General features: G+C 46.4%; 1 pseudogene; it reads left to right on the top strand.

Annotated features, from left to right (window-relative positions):
* Positions 1–3582: 3582 nt before the first annotated feature.
* Positions 3583–4962, top strand: LOC132237620 (uracil-DNA glycosylase-like; annotated as a pseudogene).
* Positions 4963–23410: the final 18448 nt, after the last annotated feature.

Raw genomic sequence — 23410 nt, 5'->3', positions numbered from 1 at the left:
TTTTAGTCTAACTTGGGTCACTTCACTGGTTGTAACCGAAACACTTGGTCAGATGAATTTGTTTTATCCAGACATGTTTAAGAACTCCAGTAAACCTTCTGGCTCTGACCCTTGCCAGTCAGACCCACTACCGTTGGTCCATGTCTGTTTCTACAGCATATGCATTAACATTACCAACATCTTAATTTTCAGGGTTGAAATATTAGAATGATTAAGGTAAAGTTTCTGTATTTATCTTCTTGAAAGAGAACTTACAGGAAAAACACAGAACTATTTTTTTTTTTTTTACTTTGGAAACTTCAAACTATTTCACCAAATCACTATGATTATTGTATACTTCAGAGTTAAAATTAGGAATAAATTTTAGTATTACTTTCGCTCTCTTCTCTTCCCTCTCATTTTAACTGAGTTATAAGAAAGGACTTGATTAAATAAAGTGGAAGGCATCATGTTGTAATTTAAAGTATTTTGGAGTTCAGTTTTTCTCATATATACATTCTCTTTATTATATTATATTTCCACTCCCCCAATTAGATGTTTAACATCAGTAACAGATGCATATGTTTCATCTAATATACACTGATGGGATAATGTCCAATATTAGTCCAGGGAGCTAGCTAATGTTCAACATAAATAGCATAAAAATATTTTATTTAACCCTTCAGGTCTGAGCAATTCCATTTACCAACCCTACCAAGAAAAATAAACGACATTGCATTGTATTCTGGTTATGTAAAAAAGAGCAAGTCATGGCTAAAAATGAGTTTAGCTCATTATAGAAAGTTAGTGATTCTAATTCTTACAATTGCAAAGTATTTTGTTTTTACTTCCCTGGAAATTATTTGAGATTTTATATTTATCCTATGAATTGTACAGGATCCATCAGATGTGATAGGTCCAAAGCTGCGCTTTTGATAAGCAGTGAATTTGGGACAGTCTGACCCTTGGAATCCTACCTGAAGCTTTCCCTCATGACCAGTGAGTTAGGGCTCAGTGTAGTGATAGTCCAGTGTGGTGAAGGGTAAAGAGCAGAGCCTCTGAGTCAGCATGAACTAGGCTCTAGCATCCTGTCCTTACCACTCTGATGGTGTGAATTTGGATGGTAAATTAATCTCTAGAATCTCTGATTTTCATGCATGATTGGAAATAATACTCAATTTTTTTTAAGAGTTAAGTGAGCTTACAGTATTATGTAAGAGGATTTGATAAGCTGTAACTTACCTAGTTAGGTCATATCGGGGTTTTTTTGTGTTTTGGTTTTTTTTTAGTTCTTTATTGATTAAAGTATTAAGTATGTCTCCTTTTCCCCCCTTGACCTCTCCCAGGCCACTCCCACCCCCCAGCACATGTCCTCACCCCCCTAGTGTCCCTGCTCATTGGTAATGCTTATCTGCATGCATACTAGTCCTTTGGTTCATCTTTTACCCCCTCTCCCTACTCTCCTGCCTTCCCTCTGAGGTTTGATAGTCAGTTTGCTGCTTCTCTGTCTCTGGATCTATTTTTGTTCATCAGTTTATGTTGTTCACTATATAGGTTATATCTTTACCTCATTTCTGTAGTGTTTATTGACTTTGAATACACATTTGAATTACCTGGGTAACTATTAATTCCCTGATAGGCGCTAGATTAATAAAATTGAATAAATCATTGAAAATCTGACTGCTTGTCTCTGAGATCATGTAGCTGCCCCCACACCAATAGTGAGCACACTGGGCTGGAAATGTTAGCTCTCAACCCAACAGCGTTTCATTTGTATGAGGAAATGTCGTGGGAGGGAGGGAGGGGACTTGTAACAATAGATTATATTTTCACAGCTCTTTTATATTACTTTTTACAGAGCTCTTTATATACATTACTGATTCTTGGCAACTTTGATAATCTTTTCCGCTTCCAAAGGATTACACCATTTGCAAAACTTCACACAGTTTTTAAATGGCAGAACCAAGACTCATTCCCCAGTCTTCAAACTCCAACTCATTCTCAGTCTCCAAACAGCATATTAAGCCACTGCAGAAGATGCTCTGTTACCTGCTGTGTCAAGTGTCACCTCCCTCTAAGCAAACTGGTGACGGGAGGAGGAGAAGGGCTCTCCAGTGTCTGACACCAAGTTACCTGCTCCCCCAGCCCTGGAGTAAAGAGCTGGTTTTCCAGACAGCTGGTGGACTCTCTTATACTCAGGGTCGTCTTGTCTGTAGTCTTATCTGAGAGCCAAGGGCAAGAGATCCTGGGTGTGTGGCTTTGCAGAGGAGAACAATTTCCCCCCAAATTAGAGGACTGAGATGGGATTGCCAATGTTTTTCTGTACTGAATGAGGCTTGAAAAAACCTAAACAAAAAAAACTGGTCATCTACTATCAATATCATCTCAATGAAAACATTTCATTCCACCTCCAAAAAGGAAGGACATACTTTCAGAAGAAGGAACAGCCCTTTCATGAAATAAATCCAGCTCTAGGAACAATCCTTCCCTCCCTGTCTTCTTTCCTCTTTGTTCCCTCACTTCCTCCTCCCCGCTCCCTCTTTCCTTCTCATCTCAGTGAAGTCCAGCCCATGAGCAGGCCTTCAGAACCAGAATCGAAGCTCTCCGTTCACCCTGGGAACGCATGCCTCTTCACGTTGGTAAAGATCCCTGGGTGGGAGTGAATTAAAGCTTTGTGTGTCTCTTGGAGTCTCTGAAATCTGTGTGTCTCCAAGAAATGTGAAAGATAAAAACGCGAGTGCAGCGCGCTGTAGGAAGGCCTGCAGCAGAGCAGAGTTGGCCACCAAAGCGTTGAAATGTACCCACTGAAAACAACAGGGGCCCCCCTCTCCTCTTCCCAAAGGAGGTGCGAACAGCTCGGCTGCCATGGGAAACTTGTAGCTTGAGAGCTGTCCATGCACTTGACAGCCCCGAGGGCTCCTTGGGGAAGAGCTGGGTGGGTCCCATCAGAAGAGGGGGGAGCTGTGTTGCTTGGAGAGCAGCGCTCAGAGTTGGATGGTTCCCTTTGCAATGGGCAGATCGGGTTTCCCTCTGATTGTATTTAATGCCCCTGCAATCACAGTTCAGCATGAATCACTTCATTTCCTTTATGTTGTCCCACCCTCCTACCCGCACCTCTCTACATACACTCCAACCTCCCTGAATAGTTTCCAGAAACTCCCCTCCAAGCCCAGTTCTATGGTAGTCAGGACCATCTTTTGGGTTGGTTCTGCCATGCCTATATGGAAGCAAGGAACAGAGAGGAGATACAGATTCATTCAGTCTTTTGTGAAGACCCTTTGAATTCTGCAGACCACCGAGTACTGTCCATGCACCAGCAGATTTGGCTTTCCCTTCCAGGATGCTTGTGAGATGTGCCCACTCTAGAGCTACAAAACAACCTGCATTTTAGCAAGGTCCCCAGATGTTTTGTGCATGCACGAGAGGCTGAGTAGTGCTGGTGTACAGTACTCTGGAAGCTAAAATGCCCCCAATGTTGGCCTCTGCCCACAGCTGACATGCAGCTGATAGTTCTCAAAATATTAAAAATCATAATTCCCATACAACTAGAGAGTGAGCATGGGTCAAAGATTTATTGAACTCATCAATCAAGAATGCTGCAAGATGGCCCTGGGTGGGTAGCTCAGTTGGTTAAAGCACCATCCCAATACTCCAAGGTTTTGGGTTCAATCTCAGGTCAGAGACATGCATGAATCAACCAATGAATGGAAAAATAAGTGGAACAACAAATCGATGTTTCTCTCTCTCTCTTTTAAAAAAGAAAAAAAGAGGCCAATTGCGGGCCCACAGCCTGCGCCAGCCTCATGCGCCTTCACTTCCCCCAGACTCGAGGGTCCCTGGATTGCTTTGGGATGATCGGCCAGAAAATACTCTACTCCTTCTTCTCCCCGAGCCCCACCAGTAACCAGCGGGGCGGCCATAGCTGAGGAGAGCGGGGATGCAGCGGTCAGTCCTGCCAAGAAGGCCCGAGTGGAGCAGGAGAAGCCCAGCACACCGCCCTCGTTGCCACTGAGCCCCAAGCAGTTGGTCCGCCTCCAGAAGAACAAGGCCGCGGCCCTGCTTAGACTCTTGGCTCAAAATGTGCCAGTGGGTTTCTGTGAGAATTGGAAGAAGCACCTCAGCAGAAAGTTCAGAAAACCATGTTTTATAAAGCTAACTAGAGGCTCAGTGCATGAATTCATGCACAAGTGGGGTCCCTTGGCCTGACAGGTGATTGAGGCCTATCAGGGGGCTGACCAGCCAGGGGGAGGGACTGCGGGAGCACACTGACCACCAGGGGGCAGCTCCTGCCTTGAGCATCTGCCCCCTGGTGGTCAGTGTGCATCATAGCAACTGGTTGACTGATCATTCCAGCTGTTCCGGTCATTCGGTTGTGATGGTCATTTAGGCTTTTATATATATAAATGGGATTTGTTGCAGAAGAAAGAAGATATTACACTGTTTATCCACCCCCACACCAAGTCTTCACATGGACCCAAATGTGCAACATAAGAGACGTGAAGGTTGTCATTCTGGGGCAAGATCCATATCATGGACCCAACCAAACTCATGGCTCTGCTTTAGTGTTCAAAGACCTGTTCCATCTCTGCCCAGTTTGGAATACATTTATGAAGAGCTGTCTACAGAAATAGATGGTTTTGTGCATCCTGGCCATGGAGATGTATCTGGGTGGGCCAAGCAAGGTGTTCTGCTCACCGTCGGGCGCATCGGGCCAGTTCTCATAAGGAGAAAGGTTGGGAGCAATTTACTGATGCGGTTGTGTCCTGGCTAAATCAGAACTTGAGTGGCCTCATCTTCTTGCTTTGGGGCTCCTGTGCTCAGAAGAAGGGCAGTGCCATCCATAGGAAGCACCACCACGTGCTGCAGACCACCCATCCCTCCCCATTGTCATGTACAGGGGGTTCTTTGGGTGCAGACATTCCTCGAAAACCAATGAGCTGCTGCAAAAGTCTGGCAAGGAGCCCAGACTGGAAGGATCTGTAGCCCTGAACTGGAAGGGAGGGGGTCCTCCCGGCAGTTTCTAGAACAGGGGTGGGCAAACTTTTTGACTCGAGGGCCACAATGGGTTCTTAAACTGGACCAGAGGGCCAGAACAAAAGCATGGATGGAGTGTTTGTGTGAACTAATATAAATTCAAAGTAAACTTCATTACATAAAAGGGTACGGTCTTTTTTTTCAATAGTTTTATTCATTTCAAACGGGCTGGATCCGTAGTTTGCCCACGGCTGTTCTAGAAGCCGCTATTGAAGTATTTGTCAGTGACAAAGTGGAATTGAGAAAATAATTTCCCTAGTGATCCTTAAGCACCATGCAAACCAGGGAAAAAAGTTTCAGTAAAGGGGCCATGTGCCAGGCTGCCCAGGAGTGGCAGTGTTATCCAGCAGAGACTGTACCCTGTGACCACATGTCTGTCTCAGGAAGGCTTAGAAGACATGTCAAAGTTTTGGGAAGGAGAGGACGTCAAATTCTCTAGACTCTCTTCCCCTCTGTTTCCTTAGTGGTTGAAGATGGGGAGATAAACAACTTTTTAGTATCTAAGTCAGCCACTACTCTACTCTCTTTTACCTGTAGGTTAAACGTTAGGTTATAAGGTGTTGGGTGTTTTTATATAGAAAGGCCCCCTTCGCACATGGGCCAGGTCCACTGCCCTTGGATCCTTTACAGAGCCCTCAGACCCCTCCTGGAAGGAAATGGGATTTTTAAAATTTATTTATTTATTTTTTGCCAGTTCCCAGAAATTAGGGGTCAGTTTCCTGATTGTAGCAGAAAAGAAAATTCCTAAGAAACAGTCCCTGCTGTGAGCCTTCTGACTGGCAGAGGCCAAGAGAAGGGGGCGGGGCCTTGTTTATATTGTTCTCTGGGTGTTTCTAGGAACAAGCAGTGGAAGTTGAACAGGAAGGAGGAGAAAAGGGGATTTTTATTTTTAAGAGGGGAAACGGTTTTCTCCCATGTGTATCTTAAACTGGGAGAAAAGGCAGCATAGTGCCAGATGCTGTTTTTTCTAGATTGAAATCACTTTAGGATACCATTTTCTGAAACACTGGAGAATTTAGCTCTTTTAAAAAATACTTATTTGCACGGTCAATGTGGTTCAGTGGTTGAGGGTCGACCTATGAACCAGGAGGTCACAGTTCAATTTCTATGTGGATGTTTTGTATCTTTTTAATCCCTTGTTTAAGAGACCACCTTTATTAGGTCTGAACCTCCATCCTAGGTCCTGTTAGAGATGCTGTTAGCTGGGCTCAAAGTTAAACCTGTTAGAGTTTGGTAATAAAAGGTTGTGGAAGTTAAAAAAAAGAATCCTGCAATACGCTAAAAGGATATCGGGTGGGAGGAGTTATGTGTTCTAGTACACAGACATTACTTCCATCAGTGTCACATAAAAATTTACCTTCTACAAGTTAACATCTAACTTTACAAAGTCTGGGCTCTTAATCAATCCTATATAATAAAAATGTAGTATGAAAATTGTCCCCTTGACCAGGAGTTGTCTGGGAGTTAGACCAGGGGACGGGGCCAGCTGGAGGAAGGGAGGGAGGCCCCGGCCGGCACCTGGCAACCACTAGGGACCCTACCAGTGCACAATTTTCATGCACTGGGCCGCTAATATTAAATAATAAGCCTAAGCAACCATCCAACTGTCCGACCGGTAGCTATGATACTCAATGACCACCAGCGAGCAGATGCTCCAACCGGTAGCTATGACGCAGACTGACCACCAGGGGGCAGACGCACAATGCAGGAGCTACTGAGCTGCAGTGACTTGGCAGCTGCGATTCTTGGGTGACATAACTGGAACCAGAGAGGAGGGAACCCAATTCCGGGTGCATCACCTGAGAACCGCCCTCTCGCAATCTGGACCCCTCGGGGGATGTTGAACAGCCGGTTTCGGCCCAATCCCCGCAGGCCAGGCTGAGGGACCCCACCTGCCAGAGAAAAGACACTCACTCCACAGATGCCCTTCTAGCCACAGTGCCGCCCCAGGTGAGGCAGGCCGGAAAGAGCCCGCAGGAGGTTGGCTCCAGGGTATGTCCGGCCCCTTCTTGCCCAGTCCCGCCTGGCAGGCCACCTTCTAATTAATTTCCTTTCAATGTGCACAAATCCATGCACCAGGGCACTAGTATTAAATAATAAGTCAAAAAGGCTACATTCTCATAATAGAATCAGAGTACTCTTAGGAAGGCTTATGAACTGATGCTCTAATATGACTCTAAAAGAGGACTTAGTAATTCTTTGTGTTATTTCAAAATTTTAAATAATATTTCTTAACATAGAGCATGACCAGAGGGGTGCTGTCAGCTTCCCCCTGCCACAAGGCATCTTGTCCTCCGACCTTCCCAGGACACATGTCCCACTCCACTAGGCTTCAACTCTCCTCATGGGAGTTACTTCATGATTAGAATACAAGACTGAGGCGCTGCCTCTGGAAAGCACCCATGAAGATGCCTGGGGCTTACCTGGGACAGGAACCAGAAGAATGGGAGTCTTGTCTATTTTTCTTCCTTTAATGTGTTGGCATTGGATTTCTTTAACTGCTAGATATTACCATCCAGCCCTCAGGAGATAAGAAACACAATGAGCATTCCCAATGAGAAGGTGAATTCAAAAAATCCAATACTCTACGTATTAAATTACTTTTGCAATGGCCAAAGTTATCCCAGATTTTATCATTTGTAATATTTTAAATTTTTACTAATTTATTATTTTACTTTTATAAATTTATTAACATTGGTTAATAAAATTATGTAGGTTTCAAGTGTACATTTCGCAATACATCATCTGTATATTGTATTGTGTGCTCACCACCCAAAGTCTAGTCTCTGTCACCATATATTTGAGCACCTTTACCCTCTTCTACCTCCCTCCACTCCCCATTTCCTCTGGTAACCACCATAATTTTGTCTCTGTCTGTGAGTTTTTATTTATTTGTCGTGGTCATTCATTTGTTGCTTTCACATGTATATCCCATATACGAGTGAAATCATATGATTCTTGACTTTTTCTGTCTGACTTATTTCTCTTTGCATGATACTCTCAGAAGTCATGTATGTTGTTGCAAATGGCAATATTTCATTTTTTCTGATGGCTGAATAGTATTCAATTGCATATATGTACCACATCACCTTTGACCAATCATCTATTAATACGTCAGTTGTTTCCATGTCTTGGCCACCGTGGATAATGCTGCAGTAAACATAGGGTGCATATTTAGAGAAACCACTGAGTTATGAGTTTTATGTTCCATAGTATTGGTTTTTGTTCTAACAAGTGAGCAATTTATAAATGTTGAATGGGAATATAAGAACTAGATTTGTGTGTTATCTTTCAAGTACATTTTTTTTTTTAATTTAAAAAGGAAAAAAGAGAAGAACAAGTTATCAGATACCAGGATAGGAGCTGAGACACAGTGAGCAGGTCCAATGAGAATCTTCTACATGGGCACCCGGACCAGCAGGAAGCGTGGGTGTGTGGCCCAACGAGGAAGGACTGATGGAACGTGGAGCCGACAAGTGAGGGAGACACAGAATTTACTTTTATTCATTCAGTGTTTATTCACCAACTACTATGTTCTGGGCATTGAACTAGCAAGATGAATAAACTCAATCTCTCTCTTTCAGGGCTGGTATAGTCAAGGCATTTTTACCCTGGGCTTGTAGAAGAGGCTTCAGGGAGCACCTGAAATTACAAGCATAATATTGTGTTTATGTTCATTTTTCTGGGACGAGAGTCCATGACTTTAGCCAGAATCCCAAAGTGTTTGTGTCCTCAGATAGAACCCAAAGAGTGAGTAGACATGAACTATTAAGCAGAGGGCTCAGACTCACAACATTTGTATCATTAGCACCAGAGACCAACAACGTGAGCAAATTGTCATGCAGAATATAAGTAATGCCTGTTTAGAAAGTTTTCTTAGGGAAACTCCACAAATCTCCAGTGTTGAGCTGACCTAGGACAGGGGTGGGCAACCCCTGGCACATGTGCCAAACATGGCACGCCAGTAACTTTTGCTGGCATGTGAAACCCTCTCTTATAATCTTTCATTTACAATTTTTTTCTTAATATCAACTTTTTTATTTTTCAGATAAATTCAGTGTAGGTACGTCTTAGATAAATAAATAATTTTACATAACAAGTTATCTTAAAGACCATAGACATGGGTTGACAAGAGAGGGGAAGAGCAATTTCTATGCCTCTGCCTTAACTCTCCCTGCCTTCCTAGATCCAACCAGTGTTTTGGTTTCATCCACATACGCTTGTGAATCTTTGTTCTCAGTGATGAATTTTGTTAAGTCTCGTAATAGGAGTAGCCTGGCAGATGAAAGTAGTAGCCCGTGCATATCTCTGAAGGTCACAAAATATAAACCTGATGTAAAATCTCTGTCATCAGTGATGCAGCAGCAAAAAGTCCCACTGATAATATCAAACGGAGTCATAAAGTCTTCTGTCGGACTATCAGTGTACATGTACACATTAAAAAGTAAATGTATTTTTCATCATCATATACTGTGTTTTTGTTGCTCGAATGAATTTCATTATTTCTTCAAGGTTCTTCACATACGTACACCTTAAGAGATATCAAGTAGGTGTAACATGTTCTCAAAAAATTAGGGTTGGCACGCAGAAGAATTTTGAGTCAGAGATTTTGCTGGGTTTGGCACGCACTCACAAAAAGTTTGCCCACCCCTGACCTAGGACAATGGCGACTTACCTGAGCTGCCCTTAAGGTTACCGCTGTTTCTATCTGAAAAGTCCACCTGATTGTCTCTGCTTTCCTGGGGCCACATCCATGGAGTCTTTCTAGAATTTTTAAGCCCTCAGAGGGCCCTTATTCCTCTGAACTTCTGTGTCCCTTGGCCTGTCTGGTCTTATTAATGACTCATGTATTTCTTTTCTGTGCATTGAAAGCATTTTTACAGCAGGGACTGGAATGCAGAGGGTGTTACTGCTTTGTGTCCCAACAGCATTGGGCTCAGTGCCATCCAAATACAGCCAGTGAATGGGATTAAGTTTTTATTTTTTTGTCTTCTAGGTCCCCTGTGTAGGAGAGGGTGGATTCTTCCTCAGGTCCTCTGGACGGGAAGAGAAAATAGAGAAAGACACAGATGAGAACCGAAGGGGATGGAGTAATGACCAGGACTCCTATGTCGAGAATACAGCCTCCATTTAACTCCAGTTCTAACTTGAACCATTTCCTTCCCGAATTGTTTGGCACGAAAACATTTTAATGCTGCTGGAGGGAGGTGGGAAAGAAGGTAAGGTAAAGAAAAATGGAGTTTGAGGAGGCAGAAACTGTAAGAAGGAATACAAACTACAGATTCCAGAGAAAGGCGAGAAGCTGTGCAAGCAAACAGAAGAGGAGAAAGTGCCCCGGACAACATGGGCTCATCATGGTGCATGCGTTGCCCACAGCTATGTTTGCACAAATATATCAGGGGTATCAAGAATGTTATAATGATACTCCATCACCCATGGTTCTCATTTTAACCACTGTAATAAGCAAAACATACAGAGCACATTGCTGGCTTTAAAGACTATAATTTTCTCTGAGGAGAAATATTGCAAAAAGGGAAAAAGAGAGAGAGAGAGAAGAAAACATGGTATTTTGTTCTGTTCCTAAAAAAAGCAATTTTCCCCTTTCTTTGCTCCTCTTTCCTTTCATTAGACTGTCCTTAAGTGCTTTTAGAGAAAACTAAGTAGGCCACAATTCTGGGCTGCTGACTGAATAATTACAAGTCTGGGAGGTTGTTGGGATGGTCAGAGAGAGGCCTGGGTCTCTCTGAAAACCCAGAGACCCGTGGGGATTGTGCCAGTTGTGGCTGGACGCCTCACGTTGAAATGATTTCTCATTTTGAAGGAAAATCAGGGACATTCTTATCCTTATTAGTCCTCTGAGAAGTTGGGCCACTGCCAGATTTTATTGGAAAATTGCAACAAAAGAAATTAGAGATAGTGAGTTCTGCAAGGACCTTATATTCAAAGGGCTGCGCTAGCAGCATATCGAAACCAGATTATTTCCAGATCAGCTCTGCTCTGTGAACTAAAACATACCCTTTGCTTTTTAAATAGTCACATCTCCTTCAATTGAGATTCTTACTGTTAACTATCGTCAGTTTCTGTGTGTGTAAGAAGTTGTTACAAGATCACCATAGGGAAAGTTACCAAAGAGATGGGAGGGGACTCTGACACCAAACCAAGGGGTTCAAGCCAACTGGACAAGCATCTTCGTGTCTATTGGGACCCGGGAGATGGCTGGGCACATGGGGAGGGGGCCAGAGGAGAGGCACAACAGGAGTCAGGACACACTGCCCCCTGGAGGACAGGAGATGGATTTACAGGCTCATGTAGAAAGTGGTGACTGCAAGAGGCCTGAGAAGGAATAGGTGCCATGCTTGAATCCCTCTGCGCTGCCAATGTCTCAGGTGTGGCCCAGCATGGAGGGAGAATACAGGCTCGGGAGCCAGGCACACCTGGCTGGCATTGTATCGTAGTTTTTTCTCCTCATTTGTTGTGACCTTGTTGGTTGTTACCTACCCTTTCTTGTTTTCTGAAATGAATGGATTGTAGCAGAGAATTTCCAAGTCCCTTCTTATTCTAAATTTCAGAGATTCCTCATTTTCTAGTAACTTTTCTGCAAATGTTATGGATTTGCTCCAGGTCATAAGTATAGCTTCCAGGTGTTTGGTGTATGTGTGTGTGCGCGGCGGCGGGGGGGGGGGGGGGGGAGGGCTTGAAGTAGGTGAGTATCCTCTCTCCATTCCTCTCCTTCCCAAGACTCATGTATCATAACATGCTACCCTAACGTTTCTTAATCTGAGGTCCTCCTGTTCCAGAAGAAAAACTATTTTGGGTGGTGGGTGGGTGAGGGGGTGGTATTAATGTTAGAAATGTGAAAGAAAACAAATCATAATATTATTTGAACTCAACATAGTAAATTGTGACATGTGTTTTGCATATCTTTGTTTCCTGACAGTGTAAAGGACACAAATATTAAAATCAGGAAGCTAAAAAGAAAGGAAAATCATGAGCACCCTCTCAAGAAAAGACTCACAACCACGTTAGATTGTGTCTCTCCCTCCCCAGACCCCCATTTTGTTACTCAGCAATGTTAGTGTTCATCCCAAGAGTCACCTTGTTCTGCCCTAATAGAGAAACACCTTCTCACTGCATTAGCCCCTGAGTCTTGCGTTGTAATTAGCAATTAGCGTTTCAAGATTTCTAAGTTCTGTTGAATTTTCAAATTCTTTCCTCCCAAGCCCTTGTGGTTAGATGTGCATTCGAGACCCAGTTCTCATGAAGCTCCCAAGGCCAGAGGTACAGCTGCCCATCCTCAGGCGTTTCCACCATGCACGCCCCGTAACACGGACTGAATTGCGAGGGTCCTTGACCACCAAGGAGAATGGCCCGCAGCTTGGGAGGCTGGCCTGGGTCAGAGAGACCGGTTTGGCCACTTGTCATTTGCAGAAGGAATCTCCATGAGCTGTCATAAATTTGAGCGACCAGTATAGGCACAGTAAGAAAATGATTGGATGTGGATATCTTGTTGTGTTAAAAAAAAAAATGGTACTTAAAATAGAACCAGAATTCCGTAGCTCAGTGCAAACGTTCTCTGCTCGCTTGCGCCAGCGGTGACTTTTGGAGCTCATAAAGCAGTTGACTGTGCTCAGAAGCCTCAGCTAGAGACCTGGCCCTCCCACCTCCCCAGCCCCGGGTGAGCCTGATGTCCCGTCCCTGGCCTTGCACTGGGAGCCAAGCATCATGCGTCCTGTCAAATCAGTGGTTTGTTGGCTTGTTGATCTCTCTGTCCCAGTTCCCCCCGCACCAATGTAAGTTCAGGGAATGTGTTACAGTCTCCAAAGGAGCAGTCCCTTCAGCATTGCGATCCAATGCTGCCTCCAAACCTCCGTGCCCCTCTCGTCCAGCTCTCTTTCCAAGAAGTCATTTCCACTTGAGGCTCCCACTTTATAAATGTCAGGCTGGCTTCTCTCATTGTTCTCTCACAAAGAGCCCTGTGCAAGGGGGATTTGGGCCATATTTTCTTCTGCTTGGCAGGGCTCCCATGCGAGCTGTAGATAATTCTCTCCGTGTATTACACGCGGGGCATGGCGTTGTCTTGCTGTGGTCTCACAAGTTGCACAGGAGCAAAGACAGAGCCCACATGCTTTGTAGAGAGAAAGCATATAATGAATACTTGTTGGATTCATACAATTAATAACGACGCTCCTTTTATACTTCCTTTTGTATTAATAATGTTTGGTGGGAGATGGTGGCTAAAGGAGTATGCATTTTACCAACCACCTTTCTGTGCCAACTTCTTGTTGGCTGAAACTTGAGTCCGCCCCAGGCAGAACTGTTGCTGAAGAATGTCCCTCTGGAACTGCCTGCCTACCCCCCTCTGCCACAGCCCCTCCCTAGTCAAGAAGAGACCCTTCTATAGCCCTCTAAGGTCGTGGCACTGTTGCCCCCCCACATCTGAGTTTGTATTTCTACTTACACCTGGTCTGTGACTATCAGTCCAAAGTTGCTGAAATATAAAATAAATATAAGTTCCTTCTCCTGGAATAATATATTTGCATCTAATAGAAGATTTTTAGAAGATCCTATGCTCTCACTCCCAGAGGTGGCTTTGCATAAAGCGATTTAGCAATAGGAATTTAACAGCAAGTATTATAATAATATATTTCTCCTTTGGGATTAAAATGCTTATGAGGGAAGTCTGTTGCTTTATATGTAATATAAAGATAATATAGTATAATATAGTATACCTCTAGTTGATCATCAGTAATATTTGATGAATAAGTATGAGGCAACCAGCTAATGTAATAATTTGAGAGGTAATATACACGGATGAATGTAATCCTGCTCATGTAACATATCTGCATCTTCCACAGTTCTCTTCAATGGCTTCAACCACTTTGATTGAGACAGAAAGTTCCAATACGGAGGTCCCAAAGTACCCAAGCCCTGGGACTCACAGCCTTGTGTAATCCCCTTCCCTTGAATGCTTTGCTTCTACCCAATAGAACACTGCAACGTTGATTAGGTTATGCGATCGGGTTACACTTCTCTGATCGGTTACAAAAGATTGTCACTTCCTTCTGGTTTTAATGAAGTGAGTTGTCAAGTTGGAGAGGCCCTTAAGGCCAGGAGCTGAGAGCAGCCTTTGGTTAATAGCCAACAAGGAGCCAAGCTCCTCCACTCAACAACTCCTAAGGAACTGAATCCTGCCAACAATCGTGCAAGCTTGGAAGCAGGTTCTTCCCCAGTCGAAACTCAAGATTAGACCTCAGCCCCAGATGACACCGTGACTGCAGCCTTGTGAGACATCCTGAGGCAGAGGATCCTGCTGGACTGTGCCCAGACTCCTGCCCCACAGCAGCTGTGAGATAATATATGTGTGTTGTTTTAAGCTGCTACATCGTGCTCATCTGTTCTGCAGCAATAGAAAACGAATACACTGGTCTTTTACCCCATTTGTCCTCCAAGTTGTCAGCCTTCCCCAGTGACATTTTAAATGCAATTAGCCCCGGGAAAAATGCCCAAAATTGAGAACTGAGTGATAGGCCAGGTCTTGGGGAGTTGCTTCTCCCCATCTTGTCTTCTTCCTCAACATGAAACTTCATAGCATTTGCCAAATTTCTCAGTCTCTAAAGCCTTACAGTTCTGACTGAATGAGTAAACTGGAGCCAAGAAATCCTTACCCTGTGTCTCCTTATCTGAGTCCACGTTCATGTCCCCATGGAGGTCCACCTTGGTCCTTAGAGATGCCCTTCTCCCTGTCCATGTGAGCCTCTGTCTGAAGGAAATGCAGTCCCTCCAGCAGTGGCTATAAACCTTTGGTTCATAAATCATCTCAGAAGTTTGTTCAAATAACAGCTTTGAGCCTTAGCCATAGAAAGCCTGATTCAAGGAATCAGAAACGGGGTCCAGGAATCATAATTTTTAACATGTTCCCAGGGGTTCTGATGGTTATGGTGAATTTCCAGGCTTGAGAAACCCTGACCCAGAGGCCCCAAAACATTTCAGAAGGTTTCCCAAAGAGCACCCTTGACATCAAAATGTCTATATTTCAATGACCTGCCAACACAGTTTGTAATTGGCCTTGTGACCTTGAGAACATTAGCTAATTAAACTCTCTAGATCTCCATTTTCATAACTGCCATATGAATCGACTGATCTAGATATTGTCCCTGTCTTATAACCTAGGATTTAAGTAATGAAGGGGATAGTTTAATAACAAAATGAGAGTAAACAAATGGCACTTACTACTTAACAGACACTCTGCTTTAAGCCCTGTAGCTCTTGCAACAATCTTATGCGGTAGGGGCCATTATTAATCTCATTTTCCAGATGGGAAGCTGAGGCCCAGAAACACCGACTTATCCATGGTCACACAGCTAGCAGATATTATAGTCAGGAACCAAATACCTTTGGGGGGATTTATAGTCCATGCTTTTAAACACGGTGCTAGACCACCTCTCTTTCAAATTATAAGTGTCAGGTAATGAGGAGACCAGCTGGATGGAGCCGGGTCCAACAGAGAGCAGTGAAAGTAGGGGTGCAGAAAGGCAGTGGGTTCTGAGATGGGATAGAAGTGGGGGCTTGAATACTGTGTAGAGGAACCTTCCCTCTTCACTCTTGCTAAACATAACTCCAAATTTTCTTCTTGCAATCCCAGGGGATAAATATGACTGTTCCAGTTCACTTATAGCTACTCTCTTCCCCATCGCCAGTGACTCAATTCAGCCAATAAGATGTAAGTAAAACTCTGCTAGGGGGTCTGTAAAAAATAATTAATATTAATATTAATAAAGATGTATGAGTAAAAGCCTTTCTGACCCCTCCTCGCCTTTCCTCATTGATGCTATGGTGTGAAGGTGTGATGTTTGGGCCTTTGGCAGCCAGCCTGCAACACTTAGGGGGAAGATCAGAGAATCATGGAAATGCCAACCCAACTCCTTGGTATTCTGACTTCACAGAGCTGCTGAATCTAGAACCACCTCCCTCTTGTGTTTATGTACGATAACGCAGTGCCTTTATCACCTGGACCACTGCCAGGTGAGCAACCTGCTGCATGCGGCCAAATGCATCCCAACTGATAGGGATTATCCTAAGAAATCAGGGTCACTAGTGAAATAATACTAATATGAGTTATCAGCACTATTGTGCTTCCACACATAGCATCTCACTCCGTTAAAAGTGAAGGAGCTCCCGCTTTGGAGTTAGTGCCTGGGTGTGAGTCCCAGCCCTGACTGAAGGGCCTGTGAGAAGTCCTCCTCCTGAGCCTCGGTTTCCTCATCTGTAACATGTGGAGATTAAATGAAATCATATTGTATGGCATCCAGCTCAGTGTCCAGCACTAATCTATCCTAGAAGGTCAATAGATTGACAAAGATAATAACAGCAAATAATTATTGCGCTCCTACTGCGTGCCTGCTTCCGTGTCGAGAACTTCAGGGTGTTATTTCCATCAATCATCTTGGAGCTCGGTATTGTTGGAAGCCCCATTTCCACTTATTCTTCTGAGTCACCAGAGTCCTCTGAGGAAGAGGAGGCAGGGCAGGTGCAGTCATCGCTGACCCGTCCTGAACTGAGGAGGAGGTGCGGTGAGTGGAAGTGGCTTGCTGCGGGTTCCATGATGGCAGAAGCGGACATAGCTCAGGTTTCTTCATTCTAGATCTTCATGGCCGCCTCACGTCTGCATCACGGCGTGTCAGTGACCTATCCCACTCTCTGCGTGTCTCGTGCCCAAGGGTGACGACCTGCGTTTGCCGGCCTTGCCTGCCAACAATGCGGCAGCATCTGTGGTGGTGTTCACAGTGTCCACCAGCACACACTCTGACGGAGGAGAAACTGCAGCGCCTTGCGTGTCTCGGAAGAGGCCTGTGGCTTCCACCTGATGTGTCCAGAACATCCGTCGGGAGGCCTGGACTGACCGGATTTAATGAGGTTGTTAGGCAGCTCCTGTGGCGGTAATAAGGGGCCTTGTTAGGAGAAGTTTCCCATCTCTGAGGAGTTCTTTGCAGGGTGATGGACCACATTGTCGATAGTGGGAGGTCTGGAGAAAGATCCGGGCTCCTCTTATGTGGAAAAACTCCTCGGAACAGGTACACAATCTTTTCCACTTCCTTGCGGGGACCACCCACGTGCGCTGTGCGCTGGAGTGGGGAGGGGGGGAGGCCATGTGTTTTTACTTAGGTGTGGGTCGCTCATGTGTGTAAGTGTCACTGCCTACATTGTTTCAGCCTCCTGAGGCCCCTGGATGCTGAACAGTGGCTCTGACTCCTGTTTTTGATCGTGCAAGTTGAGAGAGAATCAAGCAGTTAGAGGAGGACTGAGTCGTTTGCACACCTTCCTCACTAGCCAGAGGGCCGAGTGCGCGTTCCAAGTTCACACAGCTGGTTCGGGGCACAGCCAAGCCCAGGAAACTGGAGCTGCTACAGATCAGAGCAGAAAGAGCTGGGGTGCTGAGGACTCCCCCAGCCTGGATGCAGCTTTTTCAGAAAACAGGTCATCAGGGTTGCCTGTGACGATCAGGAGTAGACTCAGCATTGTCATTCACATATGTCCCCAGGTCATCCTACAAGGCACGGGCTACTGTTCTAGCCATTGCACAGGTGGACATGGCCTGAGGGCACAGAGCCAGGAGGGGACAGAGTTCTTTCCACACTGCTCACGGCTAGCAGGATCCAGGGTGCCCGGGCTGGCCCCGGCTCACCTCTTCCCTTCGATGGTGGGAACGCTGCTTCCCTAGTTTAATTTCAGAGCCTGAGGATCCTGAATCTACACTGCCCCGTTGCCACCTATTTTTCCCACGCCCTCTTTCCACCTGTGTGTCCACTGTCTGCAGGCAGTTCCACGAGGATGTGTAGCGTGGGCTACGTGCAGCGCTGTGATTTGAGGGCTGCTGAGGCCCCCAGCCTGAATCCCCTCGCTGGTGTCTCGTTGCTGAGAGCTAAAATTTAAAGCCCAGCTCTTGATTCCAGTCCTATTTGAATGCAGACCTTCCTTGTGCAGACCGTGTGCCCCATAATTCTTGATAGTTTAACTTCTCTCATTTGTATCTGGAGTTTTTCCAGCTTGCAGCCTGGAAGACTAACAATATGAGAACATTCGGCTCTCAGGAACGAGGGAGAAACTGGACGGAGGGAGGAAAGAGGGGTGAACGGGGAGCTGAAGGGCCCACTGGGCCACATCCGCTCCATCTGAATCTGAACTCAGCGCTTCCTGTGTCCCCCCTGCCTGAGGCCAAGGCAGGACCCTCAGGGAGCAGGGGCACAGCAGAGCCAGGGGACCCGCGGGCAGTGGGTGTTCGCAGCGAGCTCTGGGGAGGGTGCCCGTGGGTGGCACCGAAGCCAGGCTGTGGCATTTCCATCCCGTCTGATGAGGCCAAGCGGCCCAGTGTTCCCAGGGCAATCCCAGCACAGCTCATTTGTGCATGTTTTACAATGGTGTTGATAAAATCCCCATGGAGCCCTGGAGCATGTGTGAGGAGTTCCCACCAGAAATCTAAACAACGCCCTGGCGTTGCTGACAGCTTAATAATGTGACAAAGTTCAGCTCGTTCAATGACAGGGACAGGAATGCAGCTGGGCCGGCCTGACCTGGAGCTTTAAAAATACCCCCCAGCTCCCACCCACCATTTGACAAATAACCTTTTCTTAGCCTCCTTGAAGGCACCAGACAGAACCAAGTGCCACGCAGGGGCCACATGCCACCGTTAAAATGTTAAATGGAGTGGCAGGGGCCACCAGAGTCACTGGGGGCTGACATTTATCTTTATTATTATTATTAATAATAATGCATATATTGCTTTATGGTGCATTCCAGGGTTTTTTGCACTCCTAAATCACGCAGCTGTACATCAGCAGGCCCGATAAATCACCCAATGAACCCAAATTCAATGCAGCTGGCAAGCCAGATCCGAGAGGGGCCGAGTTCACTTAATTGAGCTGCAACAGGGACCCGACGGGCGTTGCCCAGAAAATCAGAATCACAGCCATGTTGCCGGTGACATTTCAAGAGCTCGACATGAACTGCTGGCTTCAGCTTGAATTTTATAAGAGGGGGACGGGTGCAGGGAGAAGCTCAGACTTCAACAAGTATTTAAACTCCGGGGTTGTTTTCTTTCTTTTTTTGTTTGTCTGCCTCAAAGCCGGCACAGACAATGAGTTCCACATTTAGAAATTTCAGTAGAAGGAATTCCTTTTTTTTTTCCTTCTTTCTCTAGCTTCTTCTCGTTTCTTCTGCCCGTGCCCTCCTCCACTCCATGGGCCTTCCCAACAAAAAGAACACGGAAAGTAAGGAGCCACGGGATTTGAGTTGGAGCCAATTTAATGGGCCAAGAGGTTACATATGGAGCCAACAAATCACGGGACCATGAAGGATATTACTGATTTAAAGTTATGTATGTGAAAGCCCAAATCTTAACAGCATTCATAAAGGTAAAGGTAACGAATGGAGAGTTTAACCGACAGAAAATGGGCTTTCTCCCGGGCTGCCCTGCCTCCCTCTTCAAAATTGCAGGGCATCTCAGCGGGGGAAGGCCTCCTGGCCACAGATTCTCCTCTTAGCCGAGCTGATGAGCGGACAGCCTCAACCTTCCTTACCAGCAGGGCAGGCTCACTGGCTCCTGCATTTATAGGAGGCCTCAGACACCACCGGTGGTTTATTTTTGTGTACACGAGTGTGTGTGTGTGTGTGTGTGTGTGTGTGTGTGTGTGTGTGTGTGTGTGTGTTTCTTCTTCAGAAGTTTTGGGGTTGCCAGAAAAGCCATGCCTTTTCCCCCTTAATTTTGAAAACTGTGTGTAATTTCAGAGAAATTTGATCCATGTGTTTTAGATTCATTTGCACTTAATCATGAAAATCTCTCTGCAAAGAGCTATTTTCTCTCCCAGAAGACTCTGGTGCCCTTTTTAATAAGCCCTGTAAGTGCCCTTCCACCCAGGCCACCCTCTCCAAGTGCAGAAGGTTGAGTTTGGCCAAAGGAAAACCAACCTGACCACCGAGGGCATGGGTCTGGTTTGAAATGTCAAATTCATGAATTTTGACCACGTTCTGGCAACGGGGAAATGACTGTCCCTGGCCCAGTGTTTACATGTCAGAGAAAGAAGCTGAAGGCCTTGGATGGGGAGGGAGGGTCTGGTGGTGGCGGGGGGGGGGGGGGCGGGCTTCAGGAGGTCAATGGGGGAGAAGGGGGGACATATGTAATACTTTCAACAATGAAGAATTATTTTAAAAAATAAAGAGAAAGAAAGAGGAGGAGGAGGAGGAGGAGGAGGAGGAGGAGGAGGAGGAGGAGGAGGAGGAGGAGGAGAGGGAAGGAATGAGAAAGAGAGAGAGAGCGAGGAGGGAGGTACAGATAACTCTAGAGCATTACCCCATGGCCATTGGCACGTGAACATTATCCTCTGGTTCACGGGTCCAGGCTGCTTCTTTGAGGTTCTTTGAGAAAGAACCTCACCTCCCCAAACACCCCAAACCCTCCTGGATAGCTTCCAAGGGCCATGGCATGACTGTGAGTCCAGGACACATATTTCCCCACCCTCCATCCACAGCAACCAACGGCTGCATTGAAGCCACAATGACATTCCTTCGATCCAAAACAAACATGTCATTACCAATCTCAGATTAATTGATGCCGTTTGTGTGCCCTGCCTGTTGGGTTTCAGTTGGAGCCGGCCCGGCAGCAGCAGCCACCGCCCTGGAAAACCTCAGGGCGCTCACAGCTTGGCCCTGGTGGGATGCCCTTAGCTGTTCCTCTTACCCTGCGACTCCAGGCCTTTCCTCCTCCCCACCCCCTTCCCACTCTGAGGCTTTGGGCAATTTTCAGACAAGTTTCCAGTGGAATGAGATGATCTATAGAACTGCATTTTGCTTTGAGTAAATGTTTGTACTGTGTTCATTAATGATAAGATACACATTTGCTTTTGTTTCAATACCCCTGAAATTAGGATATTCCTTACAATCAGTGATGAGAAAGAACTGTGGTGAGGTTGTGGAAAGCTTTCCCCTTCCTAGTAGAACATAAAATAATACTGCATTTATTTTATGCCCCAGAGAGATTTTTGATGACTTTTCGAAGCACTGTAATAAACGTTGACCTTTCTTGCTCATTCCTTCACCGTTCATTCTCCAATGAGAATGTATTGACCACATGCCTGGCTCTATGCACAGTGACGAGGACAGCAGAAGAGTGTTGAGCCCAGCTGGCATGGCTCAGTGGTTGAGCATCGACCTATGAACCAGGAGATCATGGTTTGATTCCAAGTCAGGCAAATGCCCAGGTTGTAGACTTAATCCCCAATGGGGGCATGCAGGAGGCAGCTGATCGATCAATGATTCTCTCTCATCATTGATGTTTCTCTCTCTCTTCCGCTCCCTTCCTCTCTGAAATCAATGAAAAATATATTTTTCTCTCTTTTTTGTTCAATAAAAATATATTTTTTAAAGAGTGTTGAAATGCCCCCTTCAGAAAGTTATAATTTAGTTCTAGACTTAAGTGCATACATGACCAACTATGCACAGTGCTAAATTAGTGGTGTGACCAGAAAGTGGTGGAGCAAGTCAGGGTGGAGCCACTGAGTGGGGTGGGGGGGGGGAGACTCTGAAATGGGAGGCAGGCTGGTTAGCTCTGGGACCCAAGGAAGTCAACCCTCACCTGTAAAATGAGAGGGTGCTGTCAATCAAGTGCCTTGGGGTGCCTTCCACAGAACTGAGTCCAAGGGAGTACTTTGAGAGAAAAGGGTCCACAGGGAGGGCGGGCCATTGAGAAACGTCACCGCGTTCCATATTAGCATACTATGGCTCTGAGATGTTCTACACTGTAGGACTGTTTAAATTTAAACAAACTCAGTGTTAACAAAATCCTTAATTTCACTTAATAGTCATTGCTATAACAAAAACGTAGCAAAACTCTAAGGTCTCTTCCAACTCTAACCTGACCTGGAGGGACATGTGGGGAGAAGAAAGCCACAGAGAAATGGTGCAAGCTGTGGTCACAGCAGGAGGGGAGGGGAGGGGGTCAGTGCTGAAAGGAAGCCTTTACCAATTGATCAATTAATTGGTACTTAATAGAGTTTAAAACCTATAGTGTACTTAATAGAGTTTAATACATCTATATATATAAAAGCCTAATACGTAAAGTGTCCCCTTGGGAGTTTGACCCACCAGCAATTCAATTGCTTGCTATGATGTGCACTGACCACCAGGGGGCAGCACAGAACAAAGGAAGGCCCCAGCTGACAGCAGGCAGCTGCTAGGGACCCTACCTGTGTACGAATTTTGTGCACTGGGCCTCTAGTATAGTATAATCAACACTAATAAAAGAGAAAAATGGTAATTGGCGTACGAGCTACCCTTTTCATTGGCTAATCAGGGCTATATGCAAATTAACTGCCAACTGAGATGGCAGTTAACTGCCAACAAGATGGTGGTTAATTTGCATACGTAGGCACAATGCAGGGAGGCCAAAGGGAAAGCAGAAAGAAGCCCCCTGCCACTGACAGTGATCGGAAACCCAGGGGGGAGCTAAGAGCTGGGGGGCAGGGCAAAGAATCAGGTGCCTTTTCCGCCCTGGCCAGTGATAGCAGGAAGTAGGGGTGGAGCCAGCGATGGGAGCTGGGCATGGTCGAAGCTGGCAGTCCCAGGAGCTAGGGGTCCCTTGCCTGGGCCTAAAGCGAAGCCCACGATCGCGGGGCCGCTGCAGCTGCAGGTCCCCACTGCCCGGGCCGGACACCTAGGCCAGAGGCATCAGGCCTGGGCAAGGGGCCGATCCTGCGATTGGAGGGTGATGGGGGTCAACGCCTGAGGGCTCCCAGTATGTGAGAGGGGGCAGGCTGGGCTGAGGGACACTCCCCCCCCACACACACACCCAGTGCACGGGGATCAGCGGAGCCGCGAGGCCTCCCGGCACCGGCATCAGTGTGACAGGGGGCAGTGCCCAAACCCCCTGAACCCCTTGATCGCCCTGCGGCTCTGTGTGCAACAGGGGGCGGGGCCACAACCCCCCTATCCGCCCTGCTCTGTTCGGGACAGGGGAAGGCGCCCCAACCCCCTGATCAGCCCTGCTCTGTGCCTGATAGGGGGGAGCTGCCCAAACCCCTGATTGCTCTGCGGCTCTGTGTGTGACAGGGTGCAGTGCCCCAACCCCCTGATCGGCCCTGCTCTGTGTGTGACAGGGTGTGGTGCCCCAACCCCCTCCCCCCCCCGCCCCCCCCCCCCCAACGGGTCCTGCTCTGTGTGTGACGGGGTAGAGCCATAACCTCCCCTTCGGCCCTGCCCTGAGTGTGAGAGTGGCGGCGCCCCAACCCCTCTGATGGGCTCTGCTCTGTGAGTGACAGGGGCCAGCGCCCCAACCCCCTGATTGGCCCTGCTCTGTGCGTGACAGGGGGTTGCGCCGCAACCTCCCCATCGACCCTGCCTTGAGTGTGAC

This window comes from Myotis daubentonii, chromosome 6 (assembly GCF_963259705.1).
Source record: "Myotis daubentonii chromosome 6, mMyoDau2.1, whole genome shotgun sequence".
Classification (NCBI taxonomy): Eukaryota; Metazoa; Chordata; class Mammalia; order Chiroptera; family Vespertilionidae; genus Myotis; species Myotis daubentonii.
The sequence above is the reverse complement of the archived record's forward strand: the minus strand, read 5'-3'. Positions and strand labels throughout refer to the sequence as shown.